The following is a 24,779-nucleotide window of genomic DNA, read 5'->3' as shown; positions in this document are numbered from 1 at the left end:
TCATCAACTCTAAATTGAGACAACCCACAAGGCCTACCCGTGAGGAAGATGGGAGTAAAGGAGTATCCGGAGATGTTAAGGATGTACCTGTGAGAGAGAAGGGAGTAAAAGAGTAACATGGATGATAGCAAAAATAGCCAATGAGATGTTACTACTGTAACTTGTAACCAATAATGAAGAGACACATGAATTGGTAAAACTGTATAAAAATGCACTTATGGCAATAAATGGCATCTACTACTTTCATCCTGGAAGAACTTGGGGAACTGTTTTTGTGTTGTTTTTTTTTTTTGTTTTGTTTTTTTTTTAACAAAAAGGGGGGAGAAGTAGGGAAAACACCACAAAACCAATTGTCAAAAGCATTGTATGTGATGAATCACTTCTATCTAAGTGGTGCAGCCCAAATTTGCCCAGTGATGAAACACTTTGCAAGTATGACCCCGAAACATGCTAAATCAGAAAGAACCTGCATTAGTTATGGTCAAATCACTAGTTAATGGTCAATGGAAAAGGCCACATCAGTTGATAACCTGGGGGAGAGGCTATGCTTGTGTCTTCACAGATCAAGGGCAGCAATGGTTGCTGGCACAAAATGTGAAACCTGTGTTATCTTCCTGACAATGATTGCTGCAGCTGCTGCATTTTGGATGCCTGCACAAACAAAGACTAACATGTGGAGTACTTTAGCCAACATGACTGACCAGGACTCCATATGCCTAGCTATGGCATCTCTGGAAAACCCGTTCCACACATGCTTGGTTGGCATCCTCCTTGATGACTACAGCAGCATCACACAATTGTTTCAAGATAGTGGTTGGTGCAAAGGCATTGCAACGAACTGTAATAATTCCAACATGGCACTTTGGATTAATTACCTCCCAGAAGCAGATATTGAACCACAGGAACTGGAATTACTGGCATCTATGCCCATGGACGCTTGTATCCAGCTGGTTTGTGAAAAGTGTCAGAACAATATACGAGAACATGAATGGATAAAACTGCAAAATGTTAATGCTACCCTTGGTGACTATAGAAATGAAACTTGATGGTGTAATGCCTCGCAGAAGAATCCAAGGGGTGTCATTGATAGTATGGGACAGCAACCCCAAAACATCCTGTATGGTGTATTCTTGATCTGTGGAGATAGAGCCTGGCCAGGAATTCCTTCTAATACTGTTGGGGGACTGTGTATTTTGGGACTATTAACTCTCTCCGGAGTATCTGGAGATGTTAAGGATGTACCTGTGATAGAGAAGGGAGTAAAAGAGTAACACTGATGATAGCAAAAATAGCCAATGAGATGTTACTGCTGTAACTTGTAACCAATAGTGAAGAGACACATGAATTGGTAAAACTGTATAAAAATGCACTTATGGCAATAAATGGCATCTACTACTTTCATCCTGGAAGAACTTGGTCTATGTAGTTTGTCCATCTCAACCACGACAAAAGGAGGAAAAAAAGTTGAGATAGGTGATAACGTCTTGGCCAGGTCAGCTCCAGGTTTGCTCTGGGAACAAATTGTGCTTTCCTATGAATGACTTTAAAAAAAAAACCAAAAAACTACCAGCAAATATTTTCTGCTTCATTTTTAATCTTCTAGATCTCCTGAGAACCCCTCGGAGATGGAAATCTGGACTGAGCTGCGAGTAGTAAGTCTCTTCAACTCCTCTTTGCATACACCTCTGTAATCACAACTGTTTTACAAATATACATGCAAACTTAAACTTGTTCACAAATATTTTACAAAGCCAAACTAAAAATGGGTGTTTCCATTCTCATCAACTTTTCCCCTTGTCCAAAAGAGTTAGTTAACAATTAATATGGTTACTAATGATTTTTTGCAACTTTTCTCTCTCGGAAGGACATAAAGAATTCTGTATCTGGGAAGACCAAAGTGATAAGCAGCAGATGCCCCTGAAAGAGTATGAAAGGGGGAAAAAGAGCGCTGGAACCAGGACTGTTTGTATCACAGTATCACAGTATGTTTGGGATTGGAAGGGACCTCAAAAGATCATCTAGTCCAATCCCCCTGCTGGAGCAGGAACACCTAGGTGAGGTCGCACAGGAACATGTCCAGGCGGGTTTTGAATGTCTCCAGAGAAGGAGACTCCACAACCTCCCTGGGCAGCCTGTTCCAGTGCTCTGTCACCCTCACTGAGAAGAAGTTTTTTCTCAAATTTAAGCGGAACCTCTTGTGTTCCAGCTTGATCCCATTACCCCTTGTCCTATCATTGTTTGCCACCGAGAAGAGCTTGGCTCCATCCTCATGGCACTCACCCTTTATATATTTATAAACATTAATGAGGTCCCCCCTTAGTCTCCTCTTCTCTAAACTAGAGACCCAGCTCCCTCAGCCTTTCTTCATAAGGGAGGTGCTCCACTCCCTTAATCATCTTCGTTGCCCTACGCTGGACCCTCTCCAGCAGTTCCCTGTCCTTCTTGAACTGAGGGGCCCAGAACTGGACACAATATTCCAGGTGTGGTCTCACCAGGGCGGAGTAGAGGGGAAGGAGGACCTGTCTCGATCTACTAGCCACCCCCCTTCTAATACACCCCAGGATGCCATTGGCCTTCCTGGCCACAAGGGCACAGTGCTGGCTCATGGTCATCCTGTTGTCCACCAGGACCCCCAGGTCCCTTTCCTCTACACTGCTCTCTAATATGTAATTTCCCAACCTATACTGGAACCTGGGGTTGTTCCTGCCCAGATGCAGGACTCTACACTTTCCCTTGTTAAATTTCATTAGGGAATTCCCGCCCAACTCTCCAGCCTGTCCAGGTTCCGCTGGATGGCAGCACAGCCTTCTGGCGTGTCAGCCACACCTCCCAGCTTAGTGTCATCAGCAAACTTGCTGATAGTACACTCTATTCCCTCGTCTAAATCGTTAATGAATATATTGAATAATATTGGCCCCAGTACTGACCCCTGAGGCACTCCACTAGATACTGGCCTCCAACTAGACTCCGCACCATTGACTACCACTCTCTGGCTTCTCTCCTTAAGCCAGTTTGCAACCCACCTCACTGCTCTATTGTCTACACCACACCTCCTCAACTTAGCTGTGAGGATGCTGTGGGAGACTGTGTCAAAGGCTTTACTGAAGTCAAGGTAGACCACATCCACCGCTCTGCCATCATCCATCCACCTTGTTACATTCTCATAAAAGGCTATGAGGTTGGTCAAGCATGACTTACCCTTGGTAAAGCCGACTGCCCCTAATAACCCTCTTATCCTTGATATGCCTTGAGATGGCACCAAGGATAAGCTGTTCCATTACTTTCCCAGGGACAGAGGTGAGGCTGACTGGTCTATAATTACCCAGGTCCTCCTTCTTGCCCTTTTTGAAGACTGGAGTGACATTTGCTTTCCTCCAATCCTCGGGCACCTCCCCCGTTTCCCAAGACTTGGCAAAGATGATGGAGAGCGGTCCAGCAATGACTTCAGCCAGCTCCCTCAGCACCTGCGGATGCATCCCATCTGGACCCATGGATTTATGGATGTCCAGACTATTTAATTGCTCCCTAACCCAGTCACATCGACTAAAGCAAACTCCTCCATTGACCTGGCTTCATCTGGGGTCTCAGGGGTACAGGGCTCCCCAGGACAGCCTCCGGCAGAGTAGACAGAGACAAAGAAGGCATTCAGTAATTCTGCCTTCTCTCTATCTTCTGCCACCAGGGCACCCACCCCGTTCATCAGTGGGCCTACATTGCCTCTGGTATTAGTTTTATCTGCTATGTATTTGAAAAAGTTCTTTTTGCTGTCCTTGACCCCTCTCGCCAGCTGTAATTCTAAGGAGGCCTTGGCTATCCTAGCTGCCTTCCTACATCCTCTAACAGCAGCCTTATATTCTTCCCAGGTGGCCAGCCCCTGCTTCCACGACCTGTAAACTCTCCTCTTCTGCTTGAGCATACCCAACAGATCCCTATTCAACCACGCAGGCCTCCTGGTTCCCTTCCTTGACTTTCTTCGTGTGGGGATGCTCTGATCCTGAGCGTGGAAGAAGCAATCTCTGAATGCAATCCAGCTATCTTGGGCCCCTTTTCCTTCAAGCAGTCTTGCCCATGGGATTTCCCCCAGCAATTGCTTGAAAAGGCCAAAGTTAGCCCTACTAAAGTCCAGGGTTGCAATTCTACTTGCTATTCTGTTCCTGCCACCCAAGATGCTGAACTCCACTATCTCGTGGTCACTGCAACCCAGGCAGCCCTCAACCTTTACCACTTCGACCAGACCCTCCTTGTTAGTGAGGATGAGGTCCAGCAGTGCACCTCTCCTAGTCGGCTCCTCCACCATCTGCATGAGGAAGTTATCATCAATGCACTGGAGGAACCTCCTGGACTGTGGCTGGCTGGCTGAATGGTCCTTCCAGCAAACATCAGGAAAGTTAAAATCCCCCACAACAACCAGGGCCTGTGACTGTGAGGCCACTCTCAACTGCCCATAGAAGGCCTCATCAACTTCCTCAGCCTGATCTGGTGGCCTGTAACAGATGCCCACCTGTAGTGGACAGGACTTCCCTACTTCCAGCTCCTGTGCACTGTGTTTAAAAGGCATTTAGATGAGGTTCTTAGGGACATGGTTTAGTGCTAGAGTTAGGTTAGGTTATGGTTGAACTCGATCCTGAGGGTCTCTTCCAACTGAAATGATTCTATGATTCTATGACCCTTGGATATGCTGATTTTGCTTTTTTCTCCCTTTTTGCTCTCATGGGAACTGTGGTGGTCAGCTCAGATGGAAATTCTAATCTGATAGGCAGCTGCATTTTCCTAGGACTAAAAACCAGACATTTCCTTGTTTCACAATGACATAAATGAAGAATTCACTGAAGGAAAGCTGGCACAGTGCTGGTGGTGTTTTCCTTGGTTCTGTGCAGAGGTGTGGAGAGGACTACTGATGCACAGGAGCACTGAGGACCAAACCTGGTTTAGAAAGGGCAATGATACCTCTGCTGTCCATCCTCCTTCACTAGGATCCCTGGGAGATGAGGGCATGGATCTCATGTTCAAAAGCATTTAAATCCTCAATACTCCCAATGATATTTTAATGATATCATTGACAACCTGTAAAGAAGATGGAAAAAGGTGCAGAAAGGCAAGAGAGAGGGAAAAGAGAGAGAAATGAGGAAGATAAGAAGGAGGGGGGCAGAGAGAAGAGGGAAGAATGGAAGGCAAAGGGGTACCTGGATCATAGAATCATAGAATCGTTTTGGTTGGAAGAGACCCTCAAGATCATTGAGTCCAACCATTAACCCAATCCTGGCACTAAACCGTGTCCCTAAGAACCTCATCTCTGCATCTGTTCAACCCCTGCAGGGATGGTGACTCCACCACTGCCCTGGTCAGACTCTTCCAATGCCCGACAACCCTTTCCAGGAAGAAATTGTTCCCAAGATTCAACTTCAACCTCCCCTTGCGCAACTTGAGGCTGTTTCCTCTCATCCTGTCACTTGTTCCTTGGGAGCAGAGCCCGACCCCCCCTGGCTCCAACCTCCTTTCAGGCAGTTGCAGAGAGCAGGAAGGTCTCCCCTCAGCCTCCTGTTCTCCAGGCTGAACCCCCCAGGTCCCTCAGCTGCTCCCTATCACACTTGTACTCCAGCCCCTTCACCACACTGGTGATGTATCCACACTAATCATAATTAAGTCTGGCAAAAAGATATTAATGTCTGGCAGAGGTGTTTGCCAGATGTTTGCTGCTCCAGTAGGCAACCTAGGACAGGAGCATGGGCAGGGAGCTATGAAGAGTGCTCCAGAGCACCATCTCCCCATTTCCACTGGGTACACAGGCAACCCAGGAGTGCTGGTCTCCATCTGGTGTCCTCCATCAGCACCTGCGTGAAGAGAAGTGAACACCCACCTGTCTGCTCTGGTCTCAAACACTAAGGAAAACTTTGTGCAACCATCCACCATGCAATGTCCAGTGGTGGTGTAAATAATTCAGCTGCTGCCCACAATCCTACAGACTGTGCACAAACTGAGTTTATAAATGTACAAATTAATTAAGCTTATTATACATTAAATAAGCTTATAAATTGCCTGAATTTGGGTGGCTTTTTCCACAGAAAAGGCCCCTGCCTGTCACCAGATCTTGCACCAATGGGTGTTTTTAAGCCCTCTCTAGCTAGAATCAAAATGGATTTGCAATATGGAGAACAATTAATGTATTTACCCTGGGGCTGCAGGTCTATCAGCTGCACCAGATCCAAACTGGAAATACCAAAAAATACAGATTCATTTGTATGGAAACAGAACTAGGATTGACTACATTTCCACATTTCTCAGGGCTAATATAAAATTTTAGGCAGGAGGGGAAAAGCTAGTGAGGTGAACTAACCGTTGCTCTCTTGCAAAACCACCTTGGGCTTCTTTCCTTGCTACAGACACCAACTCAGATGCATCTTCAGAGTCTCTCTCCCTTTTTTTACCCCACATCCCCACCTGCCATTGATATTTCATGAAAAAAAAATTACTCAGCCCAGAGTTCAAGGCCAAAAGGACTTTGCAAAAATGTTTTCTTCCCACCAGTTCTTCTCAATTCTTCCCATCACAGCCCTCCTGAACTTTTCAGTAACCAGCACAGAAACTCTTTCTAGGTAACTAGCATGGATGTGCTACAACAATTTTAATGATGGCCTCATCTGGAATTGCTTTATTAATATTTATTAAGTGATCACTAGCTGCAGGTACATTCTTTAATAACTTATTTATAAAGCATGCTATGAAACACATTAAAAATACATTATTTAACAGATAACACCACAAGATGCTGTAAAGCAAACTATAAAACTTAAATGATGGCTGCACCTGAACTGAAAACACACTGGAGGCTAGGAAAAAGTGGGGGAAGAGGAAGGGAAGCTGTACCAAACATGTCTGAAAACTAGCAGTACCTTTTAGTGGAGCAGAGGATTCATTTGCGTGACATTTAAAAGAATAAATACAGAGCACTGGACTGTTTTGACCCATGGCTATGAGTGAGCAGAGGGGAACATGAAGTTTCTGCAAAAATATTCCCAGGCAGGGTGGGAAAGGGCTCCTGCTGCTCCTTGCGAGTGGAGATAGGTCCCCTCTAGATCCCTGCAGCCCCCCAGGCACAGTCCATCACTCCCTGCATCTCTGATCCCTTTGCTTTTCAGGGAAAAGTGACCATCCTCCTGTACTGTGCACTGGTGAGGTCTCACCTTGAATCCTGGGTCAGTTTTGGGCCCCCCATGCCAAGAAAGCCCTTGAGGTGCTGGAGTGAGTTCAGAGAAGGGAATGGAGCTGGGGAAGGGGCTGGAAGCACAAGTGTGATGGGAGCAGCTGAGAAGGGTTCAAAAGGTCTGTCCTCTCTCTGCGGCTCCTGTAATTGTCTTTGACACAGTTTATCATCTGTGATAATACAGCTGTGTCCCGTTACCTCCAGTTGCCCTAATTTGTGTGATCAGTCTGGCAGCAGGGAGAGGGAAGTGAGAGGTAGGGAGGAGAGGTGAAACCTTTACGGAGCTGACAGGGCAGCTAGAACAGAGTGTGGTGATGGACTAGCCATCACTTGACCTGAATGCAAACATACATCCTATTGGATTGACCTTTCCCGGAGAGTAATGGATCTCCTTGTGCATCATTTTTGCTACATTACTGGCCATTCTGAGGAGATAGTTTCTGGTAAATAAGATAGATCCTTTGTGTAATCCACCCACAGCAACAATCAATAGGTGCTTCCAGGTGGATATTTCCAGATTATTGTGATGTCAGCACAACTTTTGCAAGCTTTGTAGATCTTATAATGAGAGGTACAGTCAGGAAAGAAACACGGGTGATTTCTGGGGAGGCAGGGTATTTTTGGGAGCCATGTGTGTGTTTGAAAGTATATATATGACTGTGCCCTCTCTTGTTTGGGATGAGAAATACATAAGAATAATAAACCCTAATACTTCTGTAATTAAATGTCATAGCAGAAACTCTGCAGTCCTACATGATCACAAGCCTATTATGGCAGCAAAACAGATTTGAGACTCCTATTTTGAGAATGGGATTAGTGCAGCTAAATCAAACTCCTCCCACTTTTCTCAGTGCACAAGGTACTTTCTTACTCTTCTTGATCTTTTTTTGTTGCGTTTTATAGTAGCTATAAGGCAGGAAACAAAGATCTCCAGCACTACATACAAATCCCAGGCTGTACTTGCAAAGGTGTAACTGGGAGAAAAAGTTTTGTCTTCATTTGCAAATTGAGCATGTTTAATGGAGGTGTTCCCCCAGGAGCGTGAAGCAGAGGATACAAGGGCCTCTTGCTACTCTTTATTCAGTCACTTTTCCAGCTGTTAACCAACACTAAAATCCAACACTCCAAAATCCAAGTCTGGATCTGCGAATGAAACACCTTAATGTTACAGCTGTACAAAGTAATAAGTTACCCAGCTTGTGCTGCTCTCTTTAGTGGTGCAAATTCTGTCAGTGAAATGAGGAAATTCACAATTTGAAGTGGGGTTCAATTCCCTGGCATTTGAACCAGCTAAGTGAGGACACTTCGAGTTCAAGTATATTCCAAAAATTTAAGGGAAGACCTGAGAGCTATAGAATCTGCTTTGCATCTTTGCATCTTCCACCAGTTCCTGACATTCTTAAGAACATCCCTTAGCTTCTCTTTGACTCATTTTTCAGCAGGTTGGGCTATATAATGTGTGTTCATATCCCACCATGGAGTCTGGAAGAGAAATATGAAGTCTAAAGAAACACTCTGAGACCCTGAAGTACCAGGAAATACAGCATATTTTATGACCTCCCAGCCTGTTTCTTCTTTGCTATAGTCAACTAGAATAAAAGTTGTGCTTTGAAATGTCTGGGGCTGCCCTAGCACATGTTTGGGGAGTTCAGTAACTCATCTAATTGGTGGGACACATCGGTAGCATTCATGTTTTGAAGTTCCAGAGTGGAGGGTTTCCTTTGCAGCTCTTGAATTGAGTGGTAAAATATGTGCTGATGTCAAGAGGCTCTGAAATTTGTTCCTTTAGTCATATTGATCTAATAAATGCAGCCAAACATGAGTTGGGATATGCGCTTTAAAAATTTCAAGAGGAAATTATTTCAAGCTCTGAATAGATATGAAGTTAATAATTTGGCCCTTCCCATTTCCCTTTTTAGCTTTTACTCTGGATTGGTGACCTGATTTTCCAGAAAGGGATATTTGGTGGGTCAGTGGTGGAGAGGGATGTGAATGATTCCCTGTAAGGTTCAGACACTATTTCTGCAAACAGAGCCTGGTCTTCTTGCACAGTCCTCTGAGGGCTTCTGGTCTGAGAGAAAACCCCCGGAGTATGACACTTGTTTTCTAAGTGGGCATTTCTCATTTACCTGACATATATTTTTCATCGGAGTCATCTTCTAATCTGTCTTTGCTCTGGAAATGGCATCTTTGGATGTTCTGGTAAAAAGGAAATGTAAACAAACCCTCTTGCAAGGGAAAATTTCTTATGGAGGTCCCTGACCTTTGAATTATATTTCAAACACTGAGACACAGAGTTACTCTCTTTTGTCTTCAGATTTTGTTGTAATGTTTCCATGAGTTTGTGGAACATTTCTGCTCTGTGTCCCTCCTAATCTTTTAAATCAGCTTTACATATCTTCTATGACCTCTCTGATCTTCATGGCTTTTCATTTTTTTTTTCATTATTAGCTTCGCATTTCATGTTAGCGCATAAAGAAAAATACATTTTATTGGAATAGCTATGTCACAGCAAAGATTATTCTCTCTGTGGATGAAACCAGATAGTGTTGTGCCATGTGGCTCATGTCATAACAATCTCACTCTAGCTCTGTGACCAAAACCTAATTGTAGCATTTTGAGAGGAAATTCTCATTATTTAAACACAGTTTCACCTGCTATATGTTTTGGAGCCATAAAAGAACATTAACTGGTTCTTATTTTATTTGTTTCATAATACTAAGGATTTATATGAATTGATCAAGGTCTTAAAAAGTCAATTATACTTGCTACTGCATGTAAAATTAGTAAACAAAAAATAAAGAGAGATCTGTCCACCACTATGCCAATGTAATATCCTTATGAAAATGTATGGGTTGCTTTTCTTACTGGTTTTTAAAAAATCATGTGATAGATGATTTCTGTTAGCCCAAATCAGCACTGTCCCTTTGGGTGTACGAAGGCAAACCCTGCCAGAGTGAAGGGGCAAGGTATTAAAACATAGATAACACTTGATTTTCTATTTGGGTGAAGATATGCAATACCAAAACAGATAGCTGCTTTGCAGAAAGTATGTGACTGAAGTTTTTACTGAATAACACAAGAGTTTATAAGAGTTTCTAAGTTTCCTAATGATGTTCTTCCCCCTTAATAACTCAGTAAGAGTGCTGCGAGAAACTTCTGCTAGCTCACCTGAGTATAGGATTAGTAGGTCCCCACTGATTCACAGTTCAGTGTATATTACAAAGTCAGTGATGCTATTGCCAGAAGTTACAAGTCCAACAGATCAACCGTTGGCTGGACATAAGAAAAAAAAATCCCCAAACTCTTCCGTGACTCACTCATTTAATCTGATCTTGAAAATAATTCCTAGCAAATAAAAGAATGTTAATATCTTCTGATCTTGAGAAACAATCCTTTTTTTGTCCTTGTGTGTGTGTGATTGTGGATTAATATCATTCTGAGCTCCAGTGAAAGGGGCCATTATAAAAATGAGGTTGGCTAAGATGATGAAATGTTATTTACATAAAGGACATGGGTCTGATTAAATCCCAAGGAGGGATTTGGTAATGACGGGAAAAAATACACATCATTCAACAGAGATGCTTGCTTCATTTCAGTAATTAGGGACTAAAGTAACTTGGACAGTCTGTCAATACTATCACCAAGCACACATGTCCAAGAGTAATTAATTATAGGGCTATATTTTTTAAAAATCCTTTAATAATTTCCCTCTAGAACCCAGATAAATGACCAAATTTTGGGAGGATCTGGCTAGATGCCTCCATGAAGAGACCTGACATTAGTAGGGCTCAGCATCTGAAGTCCCTATTAGCTGTTCTTTTCAAAATCAGACCCTAAAAACTTCTACTGTAAACATTTTTTACCTAGTCTTGCATCCAAGTTTATTTTATTAGTGTGGGCAAGAGAGAAAGAGATTTCAGTGCTTTTCCAATAAACTGCCTGGCATGACAGAGGTATAAAATGCAGCCATCCCATCCCCTACATCTCCTGCCCAAGGTTTGGGCTTCACTTGGATTGAGCTGAAATGCAGAACGGAATAAGGGGGACTGGAAAACCTTGGCAAGTACATTACTGAAAGGTAAATATTGCCAAATTACAAGAGCTGTAGAGAGGAGAGGAACATTTAAATTGTCAAGCATTATTAAACATCTGCATCTTCTGCTCCAAGGGTAAGTTATTCCTGGGCGACACCTGACTTTTTGGGGATGCCTCAGGTCTAAATCATCATTGATCTACAGTGAGATACAAGCAATCTGTTTCATCTGAGATGAGAGGAAATGGCCTCAAGTTGCACCAGGAGAGGTTTGTATTGGACATGAGGAAAAATTTACTCCTGGAAAGGGTTGTCAGGCATTGGAACAGGCTGCCCAGGACAGTGGTGGAGTCACCATCCCTGGAGGCATTTAAAAGACACAGAGATGAGGTTCTTAGGGACATGGGTTAGTGCCGGGATTGGGTTAATGGCTGGACCCAATGATCTTGAGGGTCTTTTCCAACCTAAGTGATTCTATGATCCTTGCATAGATGCCAAGAGCAAGCAGGATAAATTATACCCAATAGAACCAATTATACCAAATAGAACCCATTTCTCCTACCCATGGTTGAGAAGCTCACTCCATCTCCAGGTGTATGGATAGAATATTGCCTGGTAAAGTTGATATTCTGTAACAGCACATTTTCTGAAACTCACTAGGTCTCTCCCAGTGACAGTCATGATTTTGCCACCCATGTCACTTTTCCACTCTAGGCAACTACAAATTTTGTCTGTGTTTGAAACAAGTACCAGCCCAGGACTGATGCCTTTCTAGAGAGAAACCAAGTTCTTGCAGTTGACACAGCCTGAGGTTTGCAGGATGCAGCTGCATGATCTTCCAGGCCTTTCTGACTCTTGGAAAGGATTGAAAAACCAACCTGATGGTTGGTATCTCTTTCTTTGGGAGGTCTGTTGGGATGTTGCCTCTGACTGTTTCCAAAGTGACAAAATCATTTCCAAAGCTTTTCCAGTGGTTTAATGTTTACACTCCCCAGATCAAAACAGCTGCCTGGTTGCACTTCATTTTGGACATGTTCTTAATGTCTGTTTAATCAATACTTGAAGCATCGTATTTGTCTGGATTCTGCCTCCAAAGAGAACATGGGTATTGGCAACAGGGAGATGCAAGGCAGGTGTGTGCCTGTCTATCAGTAGGGAGTTCACACCAGTTACTTTTTATGTTGTTTTTATCCTTTTGTGGCGCATAAAAGAATTTTGAGTAAGTTGATAAAGTTTAGTAGTCTCCTGTGATACAATGAGGTACTTTTTCAGACCCATAAAAAACAACAGGATTAAAACCAGCATTTGAGCAATGCCGTTTCTGGCAATGGCACAAGTTCATTGCTTTCCAAGACTCTTTTGTGTGGAGGGGTTTTGATAGATAAAGATTTGTTGCTGAATTAGTCAGGCTCAAAGGAATCTCAAGGCCTCTTAGAGAAGCTGAGAACAGAATCTGCTGTGAGAGAGAGGGGCGTTCCTCAATCACCGGGGTCCTGGCGTGGCGTGAATCATCGGACGTATCATCAGTGAGACTCCAGCGCATGGACAGCCCACGATACTCATTTAGCGAATCCATGCTTGGAGCGTGGACGCGTGATTAGAATATAGTTACGTATATAAGGAGACTTGTTTCTGTAATAAATGGCTTTAGCGTGATTCACATTGAATTGACTTGTTTTGCTGAGTCCTTATCTCGTTCCTACACTTTTGTAATTTTTGTTTATTATGTACACTGTAGTTGCATCTAATAGTGCCATTTGGAGACCATTGCACAAAAGTGCTGTGAATGAATACACATCTAAATAACCATTTTTGGCAAATAAGCCTTAAAGAGTTTTTCCACTTCTAAATTTCATTGCTGTTTCCACCACGCTTTCCATGGAATTTTCATGGATATGGCATTGACTCAGAATGCCTTTTGTTATATGCAAATTGCCATTTTTATTCCTTGTTCACACGAAGAGACTGCTCCTGCCCTCCTGTCTCTCTGAGGTTGAGAAGTCACAGATGCTGTAAAACCAGGGCAGCTCTCTTGAGCAAGAAGGGAAAGCTCATGTTGCCCTGAAGGAATCGCAAACTTGCGGGCACTCATCATGCATCCATCCTCAGCGCATCCCCCGGAGAGGAGATGGTGGTGAGATCCATCTGACCTTCCTCCCTGAGGCTGTTGTTGACAGTGAGTATAAGATATGAGAAGAGGAAGGTTTTTGTCAATTTTTACCCCCAGTAGAGAGATCCAAGGACCAGGCTAGGCTAGACTGATACAGTAAGATGTCAAAAACCAGCAAGAGTTTGGAGAGAATAAAGATGACAGCTACGGAACTGGATATAGCTACCTCAAATGTACCCATTAATTATATACTAATTATACTAATTCTTCCTCCTTCCAGCACATCCAATATTTAGGACTCTGACACCTTTGCTTTATTGTACCTGACTCATTATGAGAAAACCATGTGAGGATGACAAACATCCTCAGAAGAAGTCAAGAAAAGTTCTCCCTGTTTTCATACCAATGCCAGGTTATCTGCAAATGTTCAGAGCCCTCATTACCTCTGGGAAAATTGTTTTCTGGTGCCCCCGCAATTTTTTTTCCTATAAAAATGAAGACCAAGGGAAATTTTTAGAGCGACAAACTTGTTTTGCGTACCCTCCTGTTTGAGTCTGACCCAACCAGTGCTTCCAAAGCTCTGTAGTTAAGTGCTGTGATTGTGTTTATACACTTCCCTAAACTAAATAGCCCAACTGCAGAGCTGTGTATTCCCTTCGTCACACCAGTAGGTCAATGTCTGTGCAAAGGAACTTACATTTCTTCTTTCAGCTCTGGCCCTGGCTCCCATGGGCTTGCTGTAGCTATCTACTTCACCTTAAAATTGCCACTTAATTTCTGTGCCATTGTTTCTCCACTGGTGAGATGAGAATAGAACTGACGATCTGTTAATGCAAGGGAAGAAAGTGCTGAGTGTAATTTTAATAATGGCAGCATGAAAGTTTTCTCTGCTCCACTGCTTTCTCTCGTAGACAATATAAACCTCACAAACTATCTCTTCTCCTTCTAACACTCCCTTCACACTGGTGGAGTTAATTTGATTTAATGCATTTACCATCCTGACAGTTACATTTTAAGCAGAGCAATCTCAATTGCAAAAGGTAACCTTTTAATGACATTTCCCCCAGCTTGCAGGTGGATGCAGCTCCTTTGACAAACCCCTCTCTCCTTTGGGGAGAGCCCAGACCCTGCACTTTTGCATCTTTGAGCCCTGTGGCTCTACCCAGCCTTAATGACAGAAGATGCACATCCCACCAGACTATGCTTTTCCTACCATAGAGACTATAAATATGATTCCCATGACCAGATTTGCAGCCCAGGGTCTGGGAAAGGGGTTACTGCCCTTCGTTGCTGTCTGCCAGAGGATGTTTTGCTATGTTAGCACTCTCTGTACTGTGCACGTTGGGTTTTTCTCCTGCTGCTGCTGTTACAGTTGGCACCATTAAACTCTCGGTGTTCACTGACTGGGGATGTGCAATTATTGTGGAGCCTTCTTCTAGTTACAGTAGGAGACACTGTGTTACTGCAGTCACTACGGAGTGACAAATGAGATTTTAATGACACCTACTCTACCTGGAATTATCTGTAAACTCCAATTAAGGAAGTAGTTACTCAAAAAATTAAAGATCAGAGAAAAATGACAGCCTTTTATGGTGACTTATGGGGAGATCTGCAAATTCATGATAGTTTTCTGTGGAACAGGTTGGAAGATGCAACAGAATAGAATATCATCTAAACAATCTTTTCTCCGCTATCATTGCAGTATGCCAGCGCTGCAGTAGTGCTTATCGGCCAGTTCTTCAGCTGGTGTAAATCTGTAGAGTCTCCACTGGAGTCAATGGTGTAAAGTTTATTGGCCCGTACACGTAGTGGATTTTGAAAGGCTGGTGTGAATTTTGGTGGAGAGGCTAATTTAGATGGCTTACTCTGCCATCATAGGGTCTGAATTTTCAGCCTGGAGAAAATAAGGCTCCAGGAACACCTTATTGTGGCCTTTCAGTGCTTAAAAGGGGCCTGTAAGAAAGATGGGGACAGACTTTTTAGCCAGACCTGTTGCTATAGGACAAGGAGTAATGGTTTTAAACTAGAAGAGGGGAGATTCAGGCCAGACATGAGGAAGAAATGTTTTACACTGAGGGTGGTGAGACCCTGGCCCAGGTTGCCCAGAGAGATGGTGGATGCCCCATCCCTGGAGACATCCCAGGCCAGGCTGGACGGGGCTCTGAGCAACCTGATCTGGGTGAAGATGTCCCTGCTCATGGCAGGGGTTGGACTAGATGAGCTTTGAAGGTCCCTTCCAACCCAAACCATTCTATGATTCTATGAATCTGTAGAGCTACCAGCCATTTGCAAGGGACCCTGAAAGGAACCATGGTCGTTCTGCAGGAGCAAGACTAAATTAGCCAGTCAATTATCTGGAGATCCAAAAGGGCTGGGACAACCTGTTCATTGTTTTAGGGGTCCCAAAACTGGGAGGTCCCCAATGCATCTTGCAGTGTGGCCCTGGAGCAGGTATTCAGCCTGCCCTTGTGATGATGGTGTCCACAGAGAGGACCTTTGTGGTCTTCCCTTGCAAATATGTCCTCATGGAGGAGTGGTCCCACTGTTTTGCAAGAGGATGAAGGTACAAAAGAAGAGCAAATCAAAACTAAAAAAAAATCATCAAGTCTGTCTTCAGTCAAATCTTTTACTGGAGTCACAGCTGAGGCTAGACAAACTCCCTAGGACTTCACCCTACAAAACCATCAAGCTGTTGATGCACATTCAAAAATATTGACTCTCTCTAGGATTATTTTATCATGGAAATTGCACTGATAGCAAATCTTCAGAGCATTGCCCAGGCAAAACTTGCCAGGTATTAGAAACAGAATCACACTAAGCAATGCCTTTTTGCTTCATCATCTTTCCTTTTCTGTGGTATTTTATTATTGCTATTCCAATGTGCTGGTTATTGAGTATATAATTATTCTTTCAAATAAGTTTGGACAGCGTCTATAGCTTTGTAGCAATTAAGAGGCAACAAACTTTAGCAGCTCAGGAGAAATGGAGTAGGTTTTAATAGCTTTATTTATCTTTAGCTTCTGTAGAGCTGTTTGGACTTCCTCAGTGGTGGTCAGTTTTGTATCAATAAAAGGATGCTGTAACTTATTTCTTGTAAATGCAAGTAGGTCATTATCAAAGGCACGAGGAGCCTTGCACAGCACTTGAGAGAGATGCTTTCTCTCTTAGTTCTGTCATCAATTACAAGACTGACAATGAATCTTGGAAAATGTGAACAAAAGCATTTTACGACCTGCCTCAATAAAAGTCTGGCAGGATGCAGTGCTTGCTTACTGCTGCTAATTGTCTTCCTCACAGTGCCTGCTGCCAGCTTTTCATGTCCAACACCTACATTTACCTGAGGGCAATAGAGTGAAATCTTGCCAGGTACGTCAGGTAGCTCATACTGTAAAATTAACTCTTCTTGCTTTTTCAGTTTTTAACAGATATTTTACATGTAACGCAAGTTACATGTGAAGAGTCCTTCATGTGTGCTAATTACAGGTGCAAGTTTGGGAAGGGATGAGGGGTCAGCACTGGTCTCAGCATCCCAGCTTGTCTTGCTCTTCTGAATGATAAGAAATCAGCCCCTTGGCACAATCATACAGTCCATCATCCGCATCATCTTGCTGCTGTCAGTAGATTTTGTGCCTGAGTCTGGTGTCTGTTTGAAAGATTGGTTGCAATCTGATGGACAACCAGAAAACAAAGCCTCTTTTTATTTTGAGGAACATATGCTATTGACCAAAGCCCAAACATTGTGATTAACTTGTCACTAAACACTGAAATTGTATAGGAAGAGTGGCAATTGGTAAAGTCCGTTAGGGGAACTTTGTACCCAGCTCTGTTTCATTAGCTCCTGTCCTTGTCGGGTGATTAAGAATCTTATTTTCCTGGTCACCTCTGATCTATGATATTCTCAGCACTGTACACATAAGTTTGTGTCCTGAGTTCTTGCTCAGTGTTTGCTCGGTGTTTACTTATGGCAGTTCCCACTGGAGCTATCAAGCAACTTTACTCCAACAGCCCATAGAAATCGAAGCTAAGCTGAGCAGCATTTGAGTAAGAAACTTAAAACACCATCGGAGAATTTTCTTGTACAACTTTTACCATATTATAATTAACGAGTCAAAGAAATTTCAGCATCCTCAAGTGTTTTCTGACTCAAGACAGAACGCCAAAGAGATCAGATGATCAGAATAGGATTGAATAATGGTGCATGATGAGGGAAATTTTTCCAGTCCAGCCAACTGACTCATTGCCCAACTCCTAACAAGTCTCTTAACCAGTGATTTTCCTTGCATTAAATGAGGACACCACTGTCTCATGTTTTACATGCAAGAGATGTTAAGAAACTTCTTCCTTGGTACCATCCTGAAGACTTTAGCTCATGCTGAAACTAAGTCCTCCAATGCTTGTGGTTCAACTGACACTAGTAAATCTGTGCATTAATGATAAATACTTGAGTCACTGCAGGTGCAAATGATGTTTAGGGATCTACTCAAAGTGTCATTTTCCTTTACTTAGCTGTTATTTTTCAATTGCCCCTTCTCTCTCTTCCTTTTTTTTTATTTTGTTGTTGTTTTCTTTAATGGATTTCTCACTGCTCTCAAATTCTTACTGACTAGATGTCCATATTTCAGTGCAAAACCAAGGCTTCTTCATTACTAGATGTAAATACACACACAGGTATTTATAAATCGATTATATATATTTATATACATTTGGGAAGTAAAAATTCTATATTTTGAGGGAAAAAAATATTTTCTTAGGCATTTTGTTTAAATTAAGCACACTCCTGTGTTGCAAGGACAGAGATGGGGAGCTAAAGTTCAGCGCGAAGTTGTCAAGCCCATCTCGCAAGATGCAAACCCAAATTTATCACCTGATTGCTCTTCACTGCCTATGGGGTAAATGTTCCAAATGATGCACAGGAAGTGTATGGATGAAACCTATTAATAAATAATTGGTTTTGCACCCATGCCTCCTGCACTCTTTTTTTGAAAATTCCCTTCTCTGCCTTGCCTCCAAGTGTCGTTCACTGGAATCTATAAAATATAAGACTGAAGAGTAAATGCAGGGTTGGAAGCAGTGCTTAAGCTAACAACTTTCGGCTGTATTTGTCTCCACCTGAGGTTATGAAGGCAGATAGGATATTTCCTCACATTGAAGGACATTTTTGTTGAATGCATTTTCCACATCATGTAGTGTTTTTCTTACCATCGCACAGTAACAATCCCTAGAAAGAGGAATATGGCCCTCGGGCATCATAATATCATCCTTTATTAGAAATAAGAACAAGGGATGAAATTAAAATACAAATATTTCACATCCCAGAGGTCTAGATACTGCTTGGCAGTTCCCTGGTGATCCTCTCTTTGAAGAAACATCACAGATGAGGATGCTTGGGAGGAGTAGCACTGCTGTGATGGGAAAGGGAATGTGGCTAAAGAGGCGCAGATATGCTGCTGGGGAAAAAAAGAGGAAACTTTTTAAGGAAATTTTCTCTAGATGGTTAGAACATCTCCTGAAGGCAATGCCTGAAGCCCCAAGTGTTGGGGTCTTTTAGGTTTTGTATTGATCTGGGCAGGCAAGGGATAGATTTTCTTGCAGGTCACAACCTGCTCTGTGCAGCCTCTGGATAAACACAGTCCTGGACTGTGATTTTAGAGTACTAACTCCCCTTTGATTTGAAAACCCCTTCAGGTATAACATCAACATAAAGATTTCCTACAGTATTTGCTTTTTAAAAAATTCATTTTTAAGTTAACAAGAAAAAAAAACCCATAGAATCATTTTGGTTGGAAGAGACCCTCAAGATCATTGAGTCCAACTGTTAACCAAACATTGGCACTAACCCATGTCCCTAAGAACTTCATCTCTATGTCTGTTCAACCTCTCCAGGGATGATGGCTCCACCACTGCCCTGGGCAGACTCTTCCAATGCCCAACAACCCTTTCCAGGAAGAAATTGTCCCCAAGATCCAACCTAAATCTCCCCTCCTCTCATCCTATTGCTTGTTCCTTGGGAGCAGAGCCTGATCCCCCCTGGCTCCAACCTCCTTTCAGGCAGTTGCAGAGAGTGGAAAGGTCTCCCTTCAGCCTCCTCCAGGCTGAACCCCCCAGGTCCCTCAGCCGCTCCCCATCACACTTGTGCTCCAGCCCCTTCCCTAGCTCCGTTCCCTTCTCTGGACTCTCTCCAGCACCTCAAGGGCTTTCTTGGCATGAGGGGCCCAAAATTGACCCCAGGATTTGAGGTTTGGCCTCCCCAGTGCCCAGTACAGGGGACGGTCACTGCCCTGGTCATTCTGGCCACACTATTTTTGATGTATGACAGGATTATTTTGGCCAAAAATAATCACAGAACCAATTGATTTCTAGTGTTTGTAACTCCAAGAAAAATCAGTGATACCATTGTCTAGAACAATGTCGGTAGATCACATTACCTAGTAATATTGCATGTATTATTTTATTAAAAGTTCATCCAGGTTGGCTGTCTTCTGCCCCTCAGGAGCTGGTGTTCACTGCCAGGTGAACAGTGCTTTTTCACTCTGAATCTCTGTAAAGTGTTGGTTAAAAAAGCTCCAGTGCCTAAAGAAATCGGGTGCATTTCTGGAGGTTGCTATCCCAACAGATCCCCAAATATTTCTGTCCCAGTCAGTCCATGCTGGAGAAAGATTCAGCCTGGACCTCTCTTCTGCTTTCCTCTACAATAGCTAGACACTCTGATTTTGCCTGTCATGTGTAACAAACTTCACCCAAGCTGCACTCAAGAGGGAGAAAAAGTCCTAGATTTTGGGAGGACTTCCTCTGGGGAAAGAAAGGGAGGATTTAGGTACTTTAACTCTGCAAAGGCAGCTCTCTGGGCAAGGGTCCTTGGTGCTGGCAGCATGTCCTGCCCCAGGAGTTCCCTGCGCGAGCGTCCATCACTGCAAACCTGGGATTGCTCCTGCCTGTGGCTTCGTCTTCCAATAAAATTCAATATTTATCATCCCTTGACAATTGATTGGCTATTCCTAGATCAATACCTACCACTTGGGTCAATTAATCTTGATATTCACCTTAAGAGTAGTCAGTATGTACTTATCGATTTTAAGAATAATGAAAAGTAAGTACATGGGACCCAATCCTCTGGCTCCCGATTGGGGAGGCTTTGCATTGGAGCAGATTCCCCAAAGGATCACAATTCCTGTTTGGCTTTTAAATTCTTGACCATCTCTTTGTCCCTTCCTGAAGGTGTCATGTCACTCATAGATATGAGGAGCTCATGCGACATTTCCAAAGTTGAACAGTTGAACAGTGTTGGACTGAGACAGCTTCTTTGGTGCTCATGTGAGCTTTCTTTGATAGGCAACTGACACCTGTTACAGGAGATATTCTTGATATAGAAGATTAAAGAATGTCATTGTCAAACTGGGTTTTGGTGCTTTATGGTTCAGACCTCCCACCATTTCTGCTTAGCATGTTCAAAGAGGCACTATGAACTCACAGGTGGTACCTAACCAGCAAAATTAAATCAAACAACTCATAAAAATAATTGTATTTAAACTTTTTTTAGGCAGTTTTTGATCACCTATGGGAATTTTGCCTGGAAAAAGCTCAAAGAACCACAACATTTTGGCCTTCTTTTTTTAATTGATGTGTTTGCTGTACACCAATACATACAATTTTACGCATGAAATGTAGAAGTATATTTCTTTGACTTGAAAACAAAACAATGATGTATCTGTAAATTCTTCCATGACTACAAATTTATATCCTGGAAAGTGTTCATGAAACGTGTAGCCATCTGTATTCTCCATAGTATTATTTGTGTATCTTTAGAAAGCTCTGAGAATAACAAACAAGCTGCCAGTTTAGAGTGACAATATGTTCAATAAGATGGAAACGGGCTATCTAATATTTGCAAAAATTAAATAAAAAATTACTCCCTGGAAGTAATTTTTAATTTTGGAGTTCCCTGCAAAATAATACAGCGGACCAAACCATAATTGTAACCAAAATTCATCTCTCCTCAATTAGTTGTCAAAATAAGATTTTTGTTCTGCTACAGTGAAAAACTTCCTCTCTTTCTCTTTTTCCTTTTCCCTTCCTCTTCCCTTTCCCTTTCCCTTCCCCTTCCCCTCCCCTTCCCCTTCCCCTTCTGTTTCCCCTCCCCTTCCTTTTTTTACTCCCTGCCTTGCTACCGCAAAACCCCCTGCTCCCCAGTTCCGATTACCAAGGAAAAAAATATAATAATCTCCACATAAACAAAAAATGCCCATTAAAAGGGGGTGGCAATCAACAACAAAAAATTAGACATCCATACGTTAACTAGTAGAAAAAGAAGCTGAGCACAATCCAACCACGGTTTATTTAGTCTAAGGGATTAATTATTCAAGAGTTGTAGGCATGATGAGAGTGTGCATACCAGGCTAAAACTGGCACAGAGGTTAATTGGTATCTAAGGGCTGTCTCTAGTAATCTGATATCGTTAAGTAGCATGGTTGCTATTTTAGTACATTTTTGGACTTTAAAAAGAACCCACAAAAGAACCTTAAGTTACACGTGAGGAGGTGGAGACACAATTCCCTGGCATGAGGTGTTTGGGAAATGGGTACCCAGCATTATCTTACCCAGGGAGAAGAGAAAGAGAAAGCTTTGCGTGCTTGCTACGATTGAAAAATGGATTCCCCATCACTGCTGGTTTAAGCTTTATGGGTGCTATTTAAACTTGGCATGTCATAAATCCAGTATCTACCATAGCATTTGCTCTCCATCCCATTTTATTTGTGTGCATGTGCAGAGAATTGCAGTGGCACAAACAAAGATGTGTCATTGCAGACAAAATCAAGTAAGCCCCAAACTTTGCAAGGGACCTCCTTCAGTAGAAATGTTTATTTTGAAGACTTGTTCACCCAAATCCTTATTTATTTCAGAGACTCCTGTGCCAAATGAACTGCTCTAAAGCTCTCACATCTGAGACACGCTAGGAAAGACTGGGAGAAGAAGCAGAGATGTGGATCAGAGGCAGGTTGGGACTGGACCTGTGTTTCTACCTTGGGATGAGCTCCATCTAGTTGGCCATATAGTCTCCCGTAAATGAACCTACAGACACACACACTCATATTCATGATGTGTGCATCCAACATGTGCACTCTTCATCTTGTGTTCAGTTTTGAGCCCCTCATGCCAAGAAAGCCCTTGAGGTGCTGGAGTGAGTTCAGAGAAGGGAAAGGAGCTGGGGAAGGGGCTGGAGCACGTGTGATGGGGAGCGGCTGAGGGACCTGGGGGGTTCAGCCTGGAGAAAAGGAGGCTGAGGGGAGACCTCCTCACTCTCTGCAACTTCTTGAAAGGAGGTTGGAGCCAGGGGGGTCAGGCTCTGCTCCCAAGGAACAAGCAACAGGACAAGAGGAAACAGCCTCAAGTCACACCAAGGGAAGGTTAGATTGGGTCTTGGGAACAATTTCTTCCTGGAAAGGGTTGTTGGGCATTGGAAGAGTCTGCCCAGGGCAGTGGTGGAGTCACCAACCCTGGAGGGATTGAACAGACATGGAGATTAGGTTCTTAGGGACATGGTTTAGCGATAGTGCTGACCTGATGAACCATCAGTAATTATTAGAGCAGCAGAGCAAGCCAGCACTTCCTGCTGTGCTTGGAAATGACCCCAGCTTTATATTCCTGGTTGTCTGTTAGGAGATTTTGGTTCTAGTTCAGAAGACTTTCCTGATCTATGATGCCCCACAAGTGGCCTCTCCTTTTCTTGTCTCCCTGCTTTATAAACTGCAATATTACCTGCTTTGGCTGTAGTTTTCTGCTACATATCTGCAAGTATCTGTGAAGCCCCTGGTAGAGAAGAAGGTGATGGTCCCAAGCTGGATTGCAAACCAAGAGTAAACATCTGGCTGTGCCACAGCCACCACTGCCATAACATCTGAGTGTGTGTACGGCAAATCTTTGGCAATCCAGAAATGCCCAGTGGACTTGGAGACTTTGATTATTTTCAGGGCTAGGAGCTGGAGTTATTTCGAGTGTCTTATGATACAAAGACCTTTGGAAAAGGAAACTAGTACTCATAGACTAACTGTGGCTTCCCTGAATAACACAGAAGAAGAAGAGATTGGGAGTTGTGCAGGAGAAGATAGATGGAACAAGCTGGAGGAGGGACATAGGTAATTTCTTTCGGACAGAGAGAGCGAGTCCTAGTCTGGTAAAGGAGATTAACAATATGTGCTGGAGACACCAGAACAATAAATTGCAAAAGCAGCAACTTTGACTTAAGCAGCAGTTTCGAGATGGGAGTATCATCAAAGACACGAAGAAGCCGTCTCACTGTCTCGTCACCTGGTGAGATCTGACAGGAGCATCTCCCTACCCGAGTGAGTGCCAGGAGGTGCCCAGTGGCCACTCATAACACTTCCCATAGGGTTTATAAATCAAAACCTGGCTCCTGGCTGACACCTGACGTTCAAGGTCTCAACCTGAGAGCATTTGCTGACTTTATTTTCCTCCCCACATAAGTAGGCTCTTCTTTCCCATGCCAGACCACAGCAGCATTGCTGTTTGGGATGAAACGGCAGCAGCACTGCGTGAATTTGGGATGTAAGAGGCTGGAGAGACAAACCAGGGTGTTCAGGAATTTAGAGAGATGCTGTCTGCTGTTTTCTAAGTTCTGGTGATGGAGAAATGATCACGTCCTCTGTCAGGGAAATGGGGAAGTAAAACAATGAGTGTCAAGCAAGAAGAAGAAATTATATTTAATGAAATTGGATTTGGAAATGCTTTTGTTCCAGTTACTTTAAAATACTACTGGCATCATAACTGAGGAACTGGCAAGATGATAATATTTTCCTCTTCCGTGGTTGCTTTTTTCCCCTCTCCCCTGTTTTTTTTCTCAAGCACATTTTGGCAAGTGATAAATCATGCAGTGGAACAGCGCATGTCTCTTCTATTTGTCTTTAACATTGACCTCAGCCCTAGGGAGCTGCAAACAACAAAGTTTTTCTTGGTCCAGATTTTCTTCTGGGTTACCTCAGAGTTTCTGCACAGGGAGGGGAGGGACACTTCTATTTTGCATGAACTCAGAGGTCCTAATCTTGGGAACCACACAGACATCTTAAATCCAAATAGTGGGACTGAAGCATGCGCTCAACAGAAATCTGAGCTTTAAGTGTGTTGCTGAATCAACTAAAAGAGACAAAGTTGGCCAGTGTGGCAGTTACACTTCCCCCCGCCTCTGAGAACTGCTATTGCAGTTGCACTTCCCCCCTCTGAGAACTGCTGTGGCAGTTGTACATCCCCTTCTCCTTCAATGGGGCAGTTAATGGCTCTTTTGTGGGACCCTGAGTCGGTTAGCCAGGGTCGTTAGCAGAGGAGGAGTGGCCCAGAGAAGCCAAGCAGCTTCTGGAATGCCTACAGCCAGATCTGATCAGACTATAAAACTGTATTCCCTCCGAAGATTTCCTTTGTGTGGT

The sequence above is a fragment of the Columba livia genome, chromosome W (genome assembly GCF_036013475.1).
Source record: "Columba livia isolate bColLiv1 breed racing homer chromosome W, bColLiv1.pat.W.v2, whole genome shotgun sequence".
NCBI classification, from domain to species: Eukaryota; Metazoa; Chordata; class Aves; order Columbiformes; family Columbidae; genus Columba; species Columba livia.
This window is presented reverse-complemented; position numbering follows the sequence as displayed.